The 17,694-nt window shown below is 34.5% G+C and overlaps 2 long non-coding RNA genes across 5 annotated transcripts; one reads left to right on the forward strand and one right to left on the reverse strand.

Annotated features, from left to right (window-relative positions):
* Positions 1–246: 246 nt before the first annotated feature.
* LOC113770657 lies at positions 247–1,340 on the forward strand. The gene is made up of 2 exons (XR_003468417.1): positions 247–732; positions 1,084–1,340. It is a non-coding gene; the product is annotated as an uncharacterized LOC113770657 (long non-coding RNA).
* Positions 1,341–12,529: 11,189 nt separating this feature from the next.
* Positions 12,530–17,689, reverse strand: LOC113770035. 4 transcript variants are annotated; one of them, XR_003468384.1, is made up of 6 exons: positions 17,601–17,689; positions 17,172–17,298; positions 16,854–17,071; positions 15,211–16,072; positions 14,842–14,917; positions 12,530–13,372 (listed from the first exon to the last, which is right to left on the reverse strand). It is a non-coding gene; the product is annotated as an uncharacterized LOC113770035 (long non-coding RNA). The 4 variants fall into 4 exon arrangements; XR_003468383.1 differs by having other exon boundaries at positions 16,854–17,085; XR_003468381.1 differs by having other exon boundaries at positions 16,854–17,298.
* Between the last annotated feature and the right edge of the window lie 5 nt (positions 17,690–17,694).

A 17,694-nucleotide genomic window follows, 5' to 3' on the forward strand; every position in this document is an offset into this window, starting at 1 on the left:
ACAGTCAATCAAGTGGCCGTCAGCATGGACTTTTAATTAAATCCCTTTTAGAATTAATTACAATTTCCAGTAGAATAATTTGACAACTTGTGAAGGAAAAAGAAAAAAGTAATGTGAAAAGAGCATTTATCCTACTCTATAAGTCAAAGTCAGCAGGAACATTCCGTTACTGCACATTAAATCTTTAATTTGATGCAACCTTCTTATCCTGCGAATAAAAAATTACAACCGCAGACATTTCGCCACGTCAGCCCTACGCATCAAGTGCTGATTAAGCTACCTGAAAATCGAGTGCCAAAACAGTTTTCAACCTCATACTCCATGAACAACCTGCTCCCACACCCTCCCCTCAACACTCCCCCAAAATCTTTTTTTCTTTTTCCATCTTTTTCTGTTAATTTCTAGTTGGTTTCTTTTGTAAATTTGGGTATATTTGGGTTTTGTTCAAAAGTTATGAAGCTTTATTCTTCTGTTAAAAAAAAAAAAAGAAGAAGAAGAAGAAGAAGGCCTTAGTTAGGATTTGAGAGAGAGGGGAAGACGAGACGGAGAACAAGGGTAGCTGCTGCGATAGCTTTGGTAGAGATCCGATCCGATCGACCATCACTTTTATAGGAACAAAAGCTGCTGCCGACGATCTTTTTCCTTTTAACAGAAGAGGACAATGGCTATACTTGGGAGATTTACCAGTTGTAGAAAGTGAAGCTGCTTGACTGCAATATCCTTGTTCATATGGTATTTGCTTCTTGTCATCACTTGGATTGCTAAAAAGAGTATCATCCTTCATGATTCTGTTCAAAGACTTTGCACATGATAACATTAAAAAATTTATTCTTCAAACAAATTTTTTGCAAAATAGTTATTTTAATTTTCGCGATAGATCCATTTCCACTGTTACCTCCACTGCATAGAGGTTTTGATGAAAGGATTTCTATCTCTCTGTTGTTAGGAAGACAATAAATAACTATGTAAAGCTATGCACAAAATTTTACATATCCTAGGAAATGAATTAATTGTTCACAGTCTCTCCTTTTGTGCTTTAAAGTGTTGTACGTTGTTTGATTTCACCTGTTTTTGCTTTGACAGGCTGTTGCATTTTGTGGTCAGCAAAAGCCTTATCCTTATCCTTGTTTCATCCGTTCCTTCCCACGCTTTGCTTTCAATAGTTGTAATTTGATGCATGTGCTTGTTTTGTGCATAGTGTGGTTGTACTTATTATGAATTTTCTCTTTTGCCCTTGAAGATGCTTTATTTATGGTTTGTTTTTAGAAAACTTTGGTTTTTTGGTCATTTATTGGTAGGTTTAATCAAATGCATTATTAATGGAATTTAGTTTTTCTCAAGTATTTGTATGAAATCAATTTTTTAATGGGATTTGGTTACGTTCAGAGGTAGAGTTTATGTCAAGATGGATAGTTTATGCTAATACGGAGAATTTTAGGTTGTAAGCTCTGGGGTGCTTCATCTTATAGTAAGAAGGATTTTTTTGTTTTTTTTTTGTTTTTAGTGAGTTCATCTTCGATGGTTTTGGTACAAGGACAACTACATGCAAAATTTTACCAAAAGAAGAAAAATTGTTTTCTCGTTTATGGTAAATAAAACTTAGGCTGTATATAATATTAGGTCCTCCGCCTCGATGATAAGAAAATATTGGGTGAAGGCACTAGTACGCTTGAGCCTATGTTCCCATTATGAGTTGTTGGCTGTATGAGCACTTCCTTCGAACTCATTTTTCTTAAGCAACTCTTGATTCTGCCTTAATGAAGAGGATCTTCATAATTAACTTTACTACATACATTCGAGCTTTAGAAGAAAAAGATTTGTTTCTTTTTTAAGCTAAGCTGATAAAATTGTGCGTCATTCATCGAATAGTTTGCTTCTTGCAGGGCATTATTTCCTTTTGCCGGCAAATAGAATTGCTTCTATAACATTAAACCCATCTATTCCTAAGGTCATTATCTATGTTTTCTTGGGTTTTAAATTAATCTCATTTTATCCATGGGTCCTAAGAATTGGTGCAGAAACGATCTCAACATATTAGTTTCTCGATTTATTTTTAGCAAATGTTCAAGTTTCCAACAAATTATCAAGTACTGTTTTGTAATAATATAGTGTGTGTGTGTATATATATATTAGGATAAATCAAATCAGAATTCTTACCAAAGAATAGATTTAATCAATCAATCTCACAACCTCAAAAGGGTTCCTTTCGAGGTCTCACTTTAGGCACCACATGATATATTTTCATTTTTCTATTGATTTCTAGGACACCATCTTGAAATTTTGTTTTCTATCCATTAAGATACCTCAATTCTAAAAGTGTAAAATTAATGCAACCATTTTGTGCATAGACAATTATTAAATGGAGAAGACAAGAATTGGTAATGCATCCGTGAGTCTGTTTCTTTATAACGATATATATATATATATATATATATTGCTACAATTACACTTCAGAAGTGCAACTGCACTAACCCCTCGTCCATGCATGTCCATAGGATACATAGGATAGTGTCTGTCTACTCTACTTTTAAGGAGGGTTAATTTGTTCTTTACGATCAAAATTCTTCTTCTGTGCTATAATGAGAAGTGATTGGAAAGAACAGTTAAAGGTCCACCTTAGACCATTTGATGCTAGTATCAGCCAGATTAGGGTGGAGGGGACTTTGTGGGCATGATTTACTTAGTATTGTATAGAAGAATATTAGGGCTGTGGTAGAATACTACCACTACTTGGTCGTTAATCCATTGGAAGAAGGAAGAATTAGATCAAAGTGCACATTTGAATACTTTCCGTGCCGTTGGATGAGTGGGATGACGCAGCAGATGACGTTATAGGGCTGACCTCATTTTAGTAGTAGTAGTGGTAACTAGTATGCCGCCACGTACAGGCTGCTGCGTTGTCATCAGCAATCATCATGTCATGTGTCAACATGACATTTTGTTCATTATTTTTGGTTGTCCTTTTATCCAAGTCAATCTCGAGTTGTAGTACATCATTAAACTATTCTGCTTCGCCTCTGTTACATTTTCACCATACCAAATCATACTTAAACAAACTAATGGTACATTAATTTATGGAGTCTTTTAAAAGTGCTAGGAATTCATATTGTAATTCACATTTTCAACAAAAAGAAAAACGGGTTATCCTTAGATTCAGTGTCCATAAAAGATCCAATTTTTGTTGATTTTGAGCTGATTAATTTGTACGAGATACTCCCCATGAATTACCTTTTTTTTTTTTTTTTTGGTTAAGATTTTAGGAGGAAGACCTAAGTTTGCAGTCGAAATAAAAAAAGAAATAATAACTCAATAAATTGTTGAAATTATGGCACCATGAAGGAACAACTACTGGTCATCTAACGCATACAAAAGCAAGAAGGGATGGCGAAACTCCTCTATCCAAGAAATTTGATCAACTTTGCCTTTAAAACCAAACCTACTGCAGTACCACGTTTTGGTGCTGCTACTACTAGGAATATGCGGATGATTTTAGAATATGAGGTGGTCAATGTATGTGGCACTTCAAATTCTAGAGAAACGATTGGACCATGCCTTGTGATGCATCTTGATGTGAAGATAAGTGAAATTGGACATTTTTAGTTGCGTGGCTGGTTTCTTCCCAACCTGCCATGTAATAGTGATTAGCCTTAGTCCTGCTCATTAGTACTACTGACTTTGTTCCAATCATGAGATCTGAGCCTTTAGCACCATTCTTATTGTTCATCAAGAATAAGGTGTTAGTAATATTCTTTAGTATTATGAATTAATTCAATGCTTTTGAGTGCAGCTCCTAAATAACCTAAGTAAGTGATTTATAGCTTTGGACAATCGTTCCTTGAATAATTCTCAGCCCAGACTATTAGTTTTTAAAGAGGTAACCTGTACTGACTAGTAATGATGGGCTCGTTAACCAGTATTGGGCAAAATACCTTGTTGGCCTAAAACTATTATGTTCATATACTTTGACTAACTATTATTTTTGTATTTTTGGCCCTCTAACTTCTAAAAGCACATATTTCCTAGCCTCTGTTTGTTGGTGATGTTAAGGCCAACAAAAATTGGATCACACTCAATCCATATGTAAAAAAAAACTGAAGATTTAGGAAGTTAACAAAAGAAAAGAGATACTCCTAAGAAAAGGGCTTTTATTCAATGCAAATATGACCATATAAATCATAACATAAGGAATTCAATGGAAGAAGTATTAGAGAATTTAACACAAAACGGGCCTTGAAGTAACGTGGAAATACTCACAAGAGTGCAAAGTTATGTTGTGAAAATTTAGATAATCTCATACCAAATTTTTTGTTGTTTTGAACTTTCTTTCTTATTCCAAGGAATGTTTTGACATATGATTTGAAATATATTGTAAAGGATTGTAAAACGACGGTAAAACTGTCTTTTTTTTTAGATCTACTCAAATCTAGCAAGATTCACAGAAAATCGAACATAGATTTGAAATCCACACAAAAACAAAGTCTAGAGGTGCAAATTCATGTAAATCTTGTCGTAGTACTCTATAGTTGTCAATACTTGGTCAATGACGTTGACCGGTAGTTGATAATTGTATCCATGATTGGATGTGCCCGAGGAAGAAGATGATCAAAACTACGTCATTTTGAGATAAGTTTTGTTAGGTCTAACAGTTGAAATTGACGAAAAAAGTTAAAAGTATTTGCTTTTAGAAATCGAAGGACTAAAAGTATACAATTAACAGTTAAGATTGCTAATTGAGCAGTTATTATGGATATTCAATGCCCAAAGTCATCAGTACCTCAGCAGTGAGCAACACCACCGGTACCTCGAGCGGTCATTATGGAGATTCTATGCCGCAAGTCATCTGTCACAACAGTTAAAGATTGCTAAAAATGTACAAACTAAATATTTCCAGGACCAACCGAGTTTTTTGGCTGGCTACTTTTTCTTCTTCTTGATCTATTTTGTTTTAGCTTTGACTGCCTTGCCAAGCATAGCACAGCACCAAGACCAAGTAAAGCTCAATTGATTACATTTATATATATGTGTGTGTGTGTGTACATGTATATTTAATTCTTTTAGTTCGTCAATAACAGGTCAAAATTGTTTTGATTTCCAGTTCTAGTAAATTGGGTTTTCTCTCTCCCTAGGTAATATCCCAACAGTAAAACAGGGCCTAGTTGGCTTTGATATTCTAGTTTCTCAGTTTTCGCAATTGCTTTGGTGGATCCAAATTGATAAATCAACATAAACCCAGAGTAACAATTACAAGAAATATCGGTACAGAGGCAAATGGAAATTTTCTTCTACCATTCAAACTAGGCGCGCTGCAGCAACTTCTTACGAGAATAACTCATGAACAGAGACTACTGACTCGTATACAACACATGGCACGTAATTCCCTTTCATATTTTTCGTAAACAGATTTTCTAATCATATTTTTACTTCTGAGTATACATCTAATTGTTACAACAGTATATTTTTTCTATAAAAATTTCTAATTGTTTGGATAGGGTATTATTTGAAATAATTACTGTAGCACTTTTTGTGATGTGATGTATGTGAGATAAAAAGGTGGTTGGGAATATAAAAAGGTGGGTTGAAAAATGTATTTATGATGCAAGCGAAATATTATTTGGGATAAGTTTTGTATCCAAACACTAATGTAAACAAACCGTAACTATTCTGACTTCTATCCCAGTTACTAATCATTAAGGGAAATAATCCCACGTGACGAGGAATGCAAATCAATCATACAATCCAAATCTACTAGCCAACCAAATAATGACATGTAGCCACTAAATAAAGAAAACAAAATACTAATGCTTGGTTTATATTTTTCTATAGTTCAGTTGAATACTACTCAATTTCTACATTAATATTGGAGTAATTGTTCTAGGAGGAGAATCTAACTATCCTTTTTTTTTTTTTTTCTTCCACAAAATGTAATTTTAGAAGAAGAAAAGGAATTTTTAAGAAAATGCTTGAAGCATAAGACCAACTGATCATTGTTTTAGTGGGCGAAAGCAACTCATCCTTTTGTCTTCTTATTATTTTTAGCGGTGATTAGAGGAGATTTTAGCTTTGACAAGACTCTTGATGGGTTGCTTCCCCCGTAATGGTTGGGAGCGTTGAAATTATAAAAAGGAAAATTTTATACTAAATGACATATGATTTAAACGAAAAAAAACAAACTAATGAAGAATCTATCTTCTTGATTCTAAGAATTTTTATATTTATATCTATTACTTAGAAATGTTGTGATTTAAAGTCATTTTTTGTTAATGGCCTCACAAAATTATTCAATTAATGAGTTCTTTACAATATATTTATGTATATTTCTAGCGGGGGTGGGGTAGAATTTAAGAATCAAAGAAACGGGATTGATTGATACACTAGAAAATTTTAGTCAATTTTCATCTTTTCATTAGTTATGTCTGTAAGTTTATGAAATACTTCAGTAACTTGAATTTATTTGTACAGGTACAATCATATATAGCAAGTGTAAACATTTTTGGTGTACTTGGATAAGCTTTTATTTGCAAATTTGTTTCTCCGTCAACAAATTTATTACTATATATTTTTTAGGAACCTTGGCCCATAAGGTTGACATTCTCGACTCAACTTGCCATGCTCTCTGACGATTGCAATGTCCCGTCACTCCCTTGACATCATCGTTTGACCATTTGTCCGTACTATCCTTTTGACCATCAAGCTGAAGTTTGTGACTGGCAACTTTCTTCTGGAAGTTGTTGGTGGGCAGTTTATCGTATGTCGCTTTCTAGTTCAGATTATCATTGACAACACGGAAACGTTTGATGAATTTTTTTTGAAAACAAACTCTCCTTGCACTTATTCCATCCATAAACAAAGGGGTAATCTATATTGACTAGTAATGATGGGCTAATCAAAGCAAAATATCTTGTTTGCCCTTAATGTTTAAATATTGTGAGTCCACCACAGAAACAAAGGTTTCACACTATGTGCTACCACTATTGTAATTTTTTTCATTAAATTTTTACGTTTCTGTGTGCATGTTTTTTTAATTATTTTTATTTCGTATGCATCAAATTATTAAATACATTATTTTTTATATATAAAAATTTTAATGCATAGTTATTCAAACGGGCCCTTAGTCTCTCAGTCTACGAGTAAAATAGGACCCCTAAACCCAACGAGTTATATCATCCTTTGCCATTTTGACTAATAGTGGTGGGGCAGCATTTTACTGGGCAGCTTATCATGCCATGAAATAGGATAGATATTATTATTGTTACTATTATCTGCTCAGGGTCAATAACGAACCATTATTGTCCGTGGCGTCCGAGGTCTAAACAAAATGAGATTGCGTAATCTTGACGTTGGGAGCACAATTTAAAAAAAAAAAAAAGTAATTCATGTTCTTCCGATTTGCAACCTATATCTCTATTGTGGAATGTACCACAAAATTTAATTCTTCACAACAAAAAAATTTATGATTGTTTGAAATAGAAGATTTCTTAGAATAATTTTTTTAAAAAAAATACTGTAGTAAATTTTTTTTTTTTTTATGTGATGCATGTGAGATGAAAAGATGGTTAAAAAAATTGATTGAAATATATGTTTATAAATACAATCAAATAAATTTTTACAAACAATGAACTATCCAAACGCAAGTAATGTGTTAGTCTCATATATATACTCAAATAACTTGATAATCACCCTCTAATTAGAATTGACATTCAGTCAAATCTTCTCTAAGATTTTCGGTTGCACTATATATGTCGAAAGAAGGGAAAATTAATTGTGAGAATACTGTAACAAAGTAATTTGGCTACTACCTTCTCATCTCACCTTGCTTAACAATTACGTGATTTTGAGGGGGGAAGGGGGCCGCGGCGTTGGGGAATGGTCGGAAAATGATGCACCAAACAAGTCAAGTCGTTGGCAACTTGGCATTGGTGAGAAAGAGACTGGTGAAATAAGCCGCAATATTATCCATACATTTTGACTTGTATCAAGCCGCAATAGCTATTCCATAGTGAAATAATAAACTATTAACTTGAAGTTCATGTACGCATTACCTATTCAAGATGTTCGATTCATCACACAAAAATCAATTTATATTTCTAGAAGTTCGTGTACGCATTACCTATTCTTTCAACTGCTGACTCCAAACTGATTACTTAAACTGTCGGCAGTGTAATGATCAATCTGGAATTAATATACGGTACAATTTTAGAAACCTCCATTGAGGTTTATGACTATTTCATTGGCCTCCCTCTAGGTTTTAAAAATTACGTTAATCTCCCTTAAGATTAATTATCTTGTAGCATTTAGACCCAATCAACAATTAAAAAGTGATATTGAGAGAGAGAAAATAATATGATTTCATCATTGCCCCTCATCTACTATATTATTTAATTAGTTTAATACCAACCCATACATCAAAGAAAAATACTAAAATTTGCAGTTTTTCACTAGGGATCAAATCATTTATAACATAAAAAAAATAGTATATCATTTGATATACTGGAGTTTCTTTCTAACCTTTGTACAAAGGCTCACACTTGGATAGGCTCGATTTTTAAATATTCAACGGCCCAAATTGTATCATATCATCTCACCAAGTGATGTGACAAAATTTAGATCATTAGATCTTTGAAAATCAGGTTTACCCAAGTTTTGGCCTTCTACAAATGGTCACAAATAGCATTCTTCTACAACTAATTAAGCAGTATGCAAATATCAACTGGGAAACATATATATTGACTATAAGAAATGATCCCAAAGAGGCGTGCTACATTTGATCTCTATGACATGTGAAGCATTCAGTACGTCCATATAACTCCAGCACCCGCTTCTAGCCACAATTGAGCAATTATTTGTTGACCGATATTGAACAATCAACAATGTAAGGAACGGTGATCAATTATTCGCTTGACCATTTTTGTCGAGAAGAATTCTGTTTCCGGGTATTTGATTTTTGCCATGGCTTGGGCCGCGAACATCCTTCATGATTCTGTTCAAAGACCTCACACATGATAGCATAAAAAAAATTATTCTTCAAACAAATTTTGGCAAAACAGAGATTTTAATTTTCTCAATAGATCCATTTCCACTGTCACCTCCATTGCATCGAGATTTTGATGAAAGGATTTCAATTTCTCTGCTGTTAGGAAAGACAATAAATAACTATGTAAAACTATGCATAAAACTTTACATTTCCTAGGAAGGAGTTTTCGGTCTCTCCTTTTGTGCTTTAAAGTGTTGTACGCTGTTTGATTTCACCTCTTTTTGCTTTGACGCGTTGTTGCCTTTTGTGGTCAGCAAAACCCTTATCCTTATCCTTGTTTCATCCGTTCCATCCCATGCTTTGCTTTGAACAGTTGTACTTTGATGCATGTGCCTCTTTTGTGCTTCTTTTGAATGAAATTTGGTTATGTACGTCCAAAGGTAGAGTCTATGTCAAGATGGACAGTTTGTGCCAAGACAAAGAAGTTTGAGTTCCAAGCTCTGGGGTGTTTCTTATTATAATAAGAAGGATTTTTTTTTTTTTAGTCAGTTCATCTTTGCTGCTTTTGGTATAAGGACAACTACATTCAAAATTTTACTAAGAGAAGAAAAATTGTTATCTTATGTTTTCTCATTTATTGTAAATAATCGAGAAGGCAACGCTGGTACATTTTATTATTACATGTCATGTATAATTAATTTCATGAACTGTCTTTATGGTATAATTAAATATTTTAACGTCAAATTTATTTTCATTCAAAATTTACACAAGGGTAAAAAAATTTCAGCATGCATCATGCATCATGCAGCATGATGTAACTCTATAAAAAGTCTATTTTCTTTGGCCAGCCAAATTCCTTGGTGGGCGGCATCGGGTGGGGTGCGCCAACTTTATTGCTTTCCACGCTCACTCCCCAAGTTCTACGCACGTCCCCCGGCAACCCGCACGCACGTTTTCAATCATTAGCAAATGACAGAAAAAATAAAAAATGATTATGACTAATTATCGTATAAAAAAAAAAAGATTATGACCAACTTACCGATCTTGACTATCTTGTTTGGAAAACTATTTTTTTTATACAAAGTTTTTACGTTGTTCGTAAAAATATATTTTAATTATTTTTTTATCTCATATACATGAAATTGCTATAATATATATTTCTATAAAAATTTCAGAAAATAGCGATTCGAATGGCCTGACGTGGCCATAAAGCCCACCAAGCAAATCACATCCTTGACCAATTGGTTATGATGAGAAAGAGTAGTTGATTTGTGTTTGGTGTTATCGCACATTTATTTTAAAATAATTTATTTATATTTAGACACACAGTCACAATAAATTCACTCTCTCTATTTAAGTTTTTTTATTCAAATTAATTACACTTTTCTCAAAAAACAAATATTTGAAACTCCTTTTAACGAGTATTGAATGAATCACTATCTCGTAGAGATGAAGTCACTATGGTGGCATAAGACCTTAGAGGTGACAAAAAAGCTTCTGGGGATGAGTTAGCCAATCAGTGGTTGGATTGGATTGCCGGCGGCGGGTGAAGTGCACAAATTCTAATGCTTTTCTAACCAATATTTATCTATTATGATCAACTAAATTTTTGAGGTCTAGAGCACGTACCCATTGTTTTAAATAGGGAAGTTTTTGGTTATAAAAAATATTTCCATTCGCAAGCAGAAATGTAACGAATAAAAGCAACCCTAATTTTTCGATCAAGAATAATGCATAGTAAAGACTCGTTATCAGTATACAAAACAGTTGTCTTGAAGTTTCGTGATAGGACCTCAATAAACGCAAAAAATAAATTCAAAACCTCTTATCAGTAGTACAAAATAGTTCTTTCTTGTTTTTTTTTGATTCTGAGTTGGTGCATTTCTTGATGAACATTTACTTTCACTCCAGGTCACAAAAAAAATTTTGTTTTGCGCTCACAATAACTCATCTTAACTCTTGTTTTCACACACACGATAAAGATCAAGTCAAGGGTAGGGACGGAATCAATTTTTGTGAAAATACATTTATATGGTCATGTAATCATGAAAATCATCCTAACAAAAATTTGTAGCTTTTTGATATAACCTCCAACATCACGTGTGCTTCCAAAATCATCCTAACATTTGGATGGAAATCTCAATCTTCTAGACAATATGATAGCCTTAACAAGATTAGATAACTGAAAACAGCCTGATATGAGTTTTACAGGTATCCCAGCACTACTAAAGGAAGTTCAAAAGCTTCAAATAACATCGTCATATGTTATTCTAAGTACAATGCCATCCAGACCTGATGGCCAATATATTGTCCAATTTTGAAGACAACTATACACGTGTTCATGAGGTCTTAACGTTTTAGGCTGGAGGAAGCATTGAAAGGACAACACATTAGCTATGACATCATGGATTACAGCTACTTAAACAGAAGGGAGCCAAGGTAAATTACAGAATATTAGTATCATGTACTCAATTTGGACAAGAAAAGCATGTGGAGGTTCATTTGTTTACCAGAAACAGAGAATTTTAATCAACAAGCATGCAGGAAAATTCATTGCGATAAACAAATAGTATAAAGGAAAGCAAACTTAGTAATACGAAATCACGATGTACATAGCTGCACAAAATATCATAAGCAAACCTTAACTGTTGTTACATTGAAGTTAATTCTAGAGATACACTTTAGTGAAGTTAACGGGAATTTACTTCCTGCCAAGAACTTGACCGATTCGAGCTTCCAATTGGACAGATTTGGGTAGTGCGATAGCCTTGTTTTTTAAACAACCTCAACAAAAGCCAATGCTTCAATGAAGAAGTATTTGCACAAACTCATCCAATGTTAAAATTTCGTCTATACATCAAAGAACTAAGATAAGCAATTTAATATTTATTTAAACAAAAAAAAAAGTTCAAACTGTTGCAGGCCAGTAACATAAGAAATCAGAAACACCAAAAACCACTTAAGATATTCCCACGTATCCGTGGCATTAAAACAAATACAAATGTCAAGTTACTCTATAGAAGTAAAATTACATGCCTTAGAAACTAAATAAAGTTCTAAACTAACTCAGAGAACACGGAAAAGCCTTAAGAGTAAGTCCAGAGTATAATCCTAATTGACGCTAAATTCTTCTTATGAATCCTGCATACTTGCAAAGTTAATGTTCCTAGTAAATGAAATCAAGTAAAAGCGGATTCACAAGGAAAGACTATAAATGATTTACAACTAAATATCAAGTTCAAATCAGTAAACCAATAGAGTAACATGAAATAATATATCCAAGAAAAGGAAGTAACAATAAATGAGATGTTGCAATAGTTTACTTTTCTCATAAACTTCTTGCGTGCTTGACTAACTCCAGTGTTGCTAGAAATATTTATCTCATTAAAGGACTAAGCAAAATCAAGTTAAAATGAACAGGAAGGCGATGCACAAAATTACCTCAAGCTAAAATATCAAAATTAGTGCAAAAGGACATTAATGGCTGAATCGAGTGAGAAAAATAGGATTCGTAAAGTCTATTAGGACAAAAAATTATTACTAATGATACTAAGAACATGAAAGCGACACAAAGATTTCGATTTAATCATCCTTACACCAATAGCATTCTTTACTGGACCTAATACACAATCAAATGAATATTACCAAAAGCCGATTTAACTGAGTAACTGAAGCTACTGAATACATAGAGAAAATACAATGACTGAAATAGATCAAAAACCTAAATGGTTTGCTATATTCCAGCATATTCAAGAGGGATGAGAGAGGAATGTAGATATTCACCGATATCTCAGAGAGGAGATTGCAGCAGAGGGTGGTAAACTTCTCAATTCCCAATAATAATCTTTTCTCTAGATATCTAAGTTGTCTTTTTCTTTTGCTGCAGGAAAGAGAGTTTAGAGTTGCATGTTTTCTTGGAAAGAAATACATCGGTAGTCTCCTCAAAGAAACAAGATAGAAGGCTGTAGAAGATGGAAAACAGAGGCACTAAAATAAGTAAGGAATTGCTATAAGCAGGAGAGCTTGATGCTCTGTTTTAAGTTTTAACGGACTTAACAAACAAAATCAATGTCCAACATTGAAAGGCAAGGATATCCAATAGCTCCTACCAACTCAAGACTAACTCCACTATCTCATTGAAATGGTAATAAAACAGCCCCAAAATGGCTCTCATTTACACTATAACTGGACTATGTTGACTCAATTTTAAAACAAAATAGAATTGCAGGTTGGGCCATAATAAAATGAGATCAAGAGCACAAAACTGCATATGGGACATGAAAAGCGTTCTTAGGAGTACCTAGATACCGTAATGCTGCATATCAATATGTTTCCATAACTCGTGGAGAAATGGCTTTTATCAACTGTCCATTCATCCTTGCCCAATCCAAAGTGGAATAGCTGGGTAATGCAGCTCTCCCATATTATAAATGAAGTATACATCAAAGCAGGTTGAACAATAAGCATGGAATGTATAGTTAAATTCCCTCAAATTGAACTCATATGAAAAGGGTTAAATTCCTGGATAATCCCGACCCCAAAATATTTTAGGTTGTAGCAAAGATCATTTCAAAGTTTCCATTTTGAACAAAATAAAGCATAAATACCAAAACATTACCTAAAAAACACAGTTCAAATTGAAATCAATGACCAAAACCAAAAGAGAGAAGATTCAATAGCATTAGCTTCACAAGGAGGAAGGCCATGGAGGTTCAGTGACACCAACATAATCAACTCGAGCCTGGGGCTGCCACATGGCACTTACAATCTACAAATTGGGTGGAATATTCAATAGAGCTTCCTCTTTCCAACCTCTCCCTCAGTACCTCTCGTCAGTTACGTCTTTCCATTGTCAAGAGTTTATTGGTATTTGTATGTATTTTAATCATGCAGAAAGAGACCTTGTAGTCAACCACCTGATTTATTAAAGGATTGAATCCAAAAAATATTGTCACAAAAGGCAATTCACTGCAATAAATAACCACTTAACTTGGGAAGTAAATAAATTATGAGAAAATCATCTGTCCATGAAAAGAATTAAGAAGCAAAGTGCCTGGTTTGTACTTGAAAGACCAAAAAAGAACTGTGAGTTTTAAGTATATGAGAGCAGGCGAGAAGAAGGGTAAGTCAAAGAAAGAAGAAGAGCTGCGAATGAGAGGACAGAATTCTGGAACATAAGTAGAAAACCGAAAATAGACCTTCAAAGTGATGTTTATAATTGCACGTGGGATACAGGTGGAGGAAAGAAATCGATGCCTATTTAACTCAAGCCCACGTCAGTGCAATCTCTATTGACCAAAAGCCCAAGAAATCAAGATTAACTTTTATGCTCAAACTTCAAGAAAATATTCTTCACATACATCAACAATGATCAGGTACTAACAATCGTAAATTTTATAGTACATCAGAGTATATGTTTGAAAATTCTGAAAACTAAATATTTGCAGCCTTTGGGTGTAGAAGATATAAACATCCAGCAACGATTTAATCTTAAATTAAGAAATTTAATTGGACCATTAAACTCATGATGCAACATCCACTTCAACTTTAGACCCTAATAAAGCAAAGCAGCCACTGAAGCTTTATACAATACCTATACAATATACAAATGAAGCAACTTAGAGCCGTTTGACCCCAAAAAAAAAAAATTTGAAGCTACTCATCAAGTATATTAATTGAGGCGAGTACAATGTTTGAAAGCAGTTAAATTGTTTGGCTTAAACTGCAGTTTGCCCTACCCACTTTTATGGTTTTATCAACAGCCCCATATATAACTACGTCATCATATATCATTGTACTCGTAACTGCAATATAAGAAACTAAATTCCTTTAACCTTGGACAATTGTAAGGCAAAGTGATTGATATAAACCTGTTCAGAGATACCAAAGTGAGTCCCTTCCTTCCATTTGCCTTTCTTCCGCAAGTTTCAATTTTTCAAGAATTAACTGTTGGCAAAAAAGAAAAAAGTACAAATTGATTTATGGAAACCTACTGAAATAAAATCCACAAGAAAAAAAAGCATAAACGATTTCATTGTAGTAGAGAGAGAGAGAGAATTTTATGTAAGCAAAGAAGAGGAAGAGGAATGAGAGGGGATTAAGCTCCAAAAACCAAGTCCAACCGAATCTCACGAAACAAAAGCTGGTAACAAACATAGCAAGGGGCGGCAAGGGTGGTGGGCTGGAGTCTGGAGGAAGGAGGAAGGAGGGATGGTGACTAGGAGAAGAGAGAGATTTACCTTGATTCCTGAGTTGTGCTGCAAGGTGTAAGCAAGCGAAGGGGAGAAATTGGTCCGGTAATTAGAAGAGCAGGAAAGAAAGTGGTAATTAGAAGAGAGCAAGGATTGAAATTAAGAGCAAGGAAGAGAGAGAGAAGGCAAAGGAAGGAGTGTGCACCCGATTCAATGAGGCTGTCTGCGCCCACATATCCCCAAGCCGCCCAAAAATCATGCAACCAACAAACACCCCCAGAGTTCATGAAAATTACGGAGTAACCAGACCATTTCAGTGTTCATCCGAGCTTACACACTTTTAGTGTGGCTATGATATGATATCTAGTCAGAATTTACCCTTTTTTGGGATGGGTGGGAAGAGGAGGTGGACTCTCTCCCTGTTTGCGTGCAAGGTTCTACATTTCTATGCTACTCTCCGAACAGATCATGACAAAGACGTTGATAGCATAAATTATGCTGCACCTTCAGATGCCCTCCAAAACAGTATCAAAACCATGGACAACACCACGAAGAAATGGAAAGTACTAAAGCAACTATAAGAAACTTCCAGTAAAGTGAAACTTTAAGTCTGTTTATAACATATTATGGCAAAAAACCACATCAATTTCTTTTTCTCAAGTTATATGTAAAAACATAATCATACGACTGAGATCAACACTGTGAGGAAACGTGCTTCATCCTCTTTAAGATTTCAGTCCATTTGATCCATAGCTCCAGAAACTAAAGAATATATGTGAAGTTTGTAAAAGATATTAGCACTGAAATGGAATAGAATATGAACCAGTGTTTGGATCTTTCACAGCTTTGAAATTGTCAGCGCTCATTCCAAATTGACCAGAATTGCAATTTCCAATTTCCCTCAGCTTACCTGATCAAAAGGTAAACAATTCAACTTCGTGAGAGATATCATCATATGCAATTGAACACACATATAAACTGGAAATAATTGATACCCTAAAATACTTTCACCATCAACCGTATCCAAGTAAAGCAGACAAAGTTAAGCAGATTTTGCTGCAATTGTCCAGGGTTCAACAAAATGAACTCTCCTTGCTTGAGGTGCCAAATAGGGAAAAAGGAATAGGAGAAGCAGATATAACCCATAGAATGTAAGAATAAAGTCACAAACAATAATGTTGGCTGCCAATGAACTCAGAAAAAGTGACTCAACTGCACAAGGCGTGTTGAAAATATGCAGACAAACCAAGATCAGAAGTTCAATAAAAACATAAACAAAAGGATTGGAGTTGTTCTATCAGCATAGTATGGTTTCCAAAATCTACACCTTGGGTTCAGGAAAGTACAAGAATCTATTCTCATTTAATCATGATCTCCAAATGCAGCAAAGATAAACCATGAACAGCTTGAACAAATTCGCCCTCTACAACTTCAAGCACTGCCAGGCTATTAATAATTTGCAAATACTTCACTACAAAATGAGTCCATCACTTCAACACGCATCACAGGATATGATGACAGAAACAAATGTAGTTCATTCTTGAACTACCTCAGCTTAACTAAATGCAATTTGTTCAGGCACTAAATGTTATGAAGGAAAAGCAGACAAAAGCACGCTCAATTGCACAAGCACAGTAACACATACCATAAGAAATACCTTCACTCTAGTTCACATATATGGAAGTGCTTACATTTCCCTTAAACCATCCTTGTGCTAATCTCAGTAATCGTTTGTCCACTTCCACAAGCATCTATTCTTTAGCAGCACCTGAAGCAAAGCTTTATCTGCTCACATTAACCTTCCCCTTCCTCCAGAATCTTCCGAATGCACTAGCCACCTCAGCTCACACTAGCTCCTTTTACTTTTGCAAAAATTCCAGATCCTCTCCTCCTCCTCCACTCTTCTCCCCTAGAACACATTTTCTTTTGCAAAAATGAAGCATTCCTATATTTACACGTGAAGAGCAAAAAAGAATCATTTAACAGCAACTACCCAAAGAAGTTCATACCACCAATGGTCAACAATCATTTCTTCCTTCATCTTTTGACGTTTTTCATCTGCTAATGGCTTCAAGCGAACAATCTGTCTTCTAGCTTGATCATATGATGGGTCAACTTCCAAAACCTTTGTCATATCTGCATATTGTAATGAACACCAGCATAGGAAACAATAAATTGTGAAAAGCCATATGGACTATATGAGAAGATTAATGAATGCCATTGGCTTTGCGTGTGTGTGTGCTTTTGTGTGTGTGAGAAAGAGAGAGAGACAGAGAGAGAGAGAGAGAGAGAGAGAACAAGCAAGATTGCAGCCATTACACATATAATAAAGCCACCACAAATCATAGATTAGTCTTCTTATAAGCACAAGTTTGTGCTAGAAGTTGCCAGCAGCTGCTCAATGACAGTAAAATATTCAAATTCTTACACCGACATACCTGCTATAGTCTCTTCAAATTGTTACAACTTTTCATACACCTCTGCTCTTCTTAGCAAAACACTTATGTAGTTAAGGTTTAGCTCCAATGCTTT

Source organism: Coffea eugenioides, chromosome 5 (assembly GCF_003713205.1).
Source record: "Coffea eugenioides isolate CCC68of chromosome 5, Ceug_1.0, whole genome shotgun sequence".
NCBI classification, from domain to species: Eukaryota; Viridiplantae; Streptophyta; class Magnoliopsida; order Gentianales; family Rubiaceae; genus Coffea; species Coffea eugenioides.